This window comes from Sycon ciliatum, chromosome 8, assembly GCF_964019385.1.
Source record: "Sycon ciliatum chromosome 8, ocSycCili1.1, whole genome shotgun sequence".
Classification (NCBI taxonomy): Eukaryota; Metazoa; Porifera; class Calcarea; order Leucosolenida; family Sycettidae; genus Sycon; species Sycon ciliatum.
This window is the reverse complement of record NC_088650.1, coordinates 33712375-33714539: the sequence shown is the minus strand read 5'-3', so window position 1 is coordinate 33714539 and position 2165 is coordinate 33712375.

Genomic DNA, 2165 nt, shown 5'->3' with positions numbered 1-2165 from the left:
ACACGAATACGCTTTACCTAGGAATGAACATGAACACCAGCATACCTAGCCGCTATGGGGTACTTGTGTGTTGCACTTAGCAAACCCAAGAAGTATCAAAGCACAACTCAGTGTGCCCTGCGCAGTGGATTTCCCTGCACTTTGTATCGTTCTGAACACGTTATTGTGGCAGAGTGGTAATAATGTACTGTAATAACAATATCCCAGATGATGCTCTTCTCGCGTGCAAATTCGCATAAAATTGGTTTGGGAGGGGTAGCCAAGGTGGATCTTAGTTGTAAAGATGCCAAGGCTGCAATGGAGTTTCAGACCTTTAACAAAGTAGGTATGCAAAATACCGGATTAATTCCCTCTGGGCAGAAATGTTATGGCTGTTAGGACGAGGTTCAAGACCGGGAGAGAGGCAGAGAGAGGCAGAGAGAGATAGAGAGAGATGATCGTAGTAATACATGAAACTCAGAGTTGTAACAAAGCTTCCAAACTCTCTCTTGTGTAGAGAGAGATAGAGAGAGAGAGATAGAGAGAGAGAGAGAAAGAGAGAGAGAGAGAGCGAGATGGGAAGAGAGAGAGTGAGAGAAAAACAGACAGGGACAGACACAGACACAGAGAGAGAGAGAGAGAGAGAGAGAGAGAGAGAGAGAGAGAGAGAGAGAGAGAGAGAGAGAGAGAGAGAGAGAGAGAGAGAGAGAGAGAGAGAGAGAGAGAGAGAGAGAGAGGCGGGGGAGAGAGAAGGTTGAAAAGATCGGATACTAGGAAAGTTTCAAAGATATGATTGATAGATGAATCGACAGATTAATAGATAGGAAGGGGAGCCCGAGTGGGAGGGGGACAAGCAGCGGCGTAAAAAATTTCATCCTGAAAACGAAATTTTGTAATGGGAAGGGGGTGCAAAAGTGGTTTTATTTTACATCTGGAAAATGCAGGCTTAGTGGTGAACTTCCCCAGACAACGTTCTTAGAATAGTCACCAGCAATGTTGTCTTTATGTGCTGATAAACTTACAAGAGTAAGCCGACACAGAAACGATTCGTGAAGAGTGGCTGAACATTAGAATTCCGTCACTCCTAACTACTTGCCACCTTAGATGTCAGTCTAGGTACCCTGGTCAAGGGCTTGCCACGGTAAACACCTTCCAGAGTCGCCCTAGGGGGTCATCGGTAATGAGCGATACAGTTATTGAACAAAAAGGAGATGCTATCCGTGATTGAAGGCAAGTAGGTGCTCAGCAGATGGCAGCCAATCAAGCCATAGACTCGACGTGGGACGTGACATTAAGGGACGTTTGAAATTCGATGTATCGTCTCGCAGGTGCACATGTTGTCTCGTGCACAGCAGGAGAACACCTTCCTTTGTGCGCATAATCAAGACAAGAGTACGTAACTACATGGCGATAATTATGTACTCTTGGTGTAATTCAATACAGCTGTGCGTATAATCAAGAGTACGTAACAACATGGCGATAATTATGTACTCTTGGTGTAATTCAATACAGCTGCATCACCTCACTAGTCGCCTAAACTCTAGGAGAACTAGTAGACACACGTTTTGTGTAATACAGTGCTGGCAACTGGAATCCGCCCCCCCCCCCCTCCCCCGGGCGGCGCGGGGCATCGGCCAGGGGGTCGGATTCCAGTTGCCAGCATGCACTGTAGTAGACACACGTATTATGTACTAGTACACAATTCCCTGTCTCACCTTTTCTGTTTTGGCGCGCACGAGCAGTGTTGATAGCGAGACCGCTCTTCCTTCGCCTCCACTGCCTCTGCTGCCATCGATATGTGCCTCCATGTGCGTTTGTGCCTCCATGTGCGTTTGTGCTGGATTATGCACATGATGGTTTGTAGGTTTGTTGTCAAAAAGGAAAAGCACAAAAGTGTGTAAATATCACGCATATCTCATCTGCGAGCAGCGAGCAGTTTTGACCCAGTTTAGTCTCACCAGCAGAGCTTAGAGCGACCAATCGCGATTAGATTCGTGAAAGAGGTGACTGCCGGCAACATGATCAAGCAACGGTGCATACAATGTAGGTATATAGGGTTCGAATTTGGATTCGCTGATCAAAAATGTACATTGTATGTGCAATGCCAATGTTGCGACTAAGGAGAGGCACAGCCCCATGAATTTATAAAGAGAGAGAGAGGGCGAGAGAGAGAGAGAGGGAGAGAG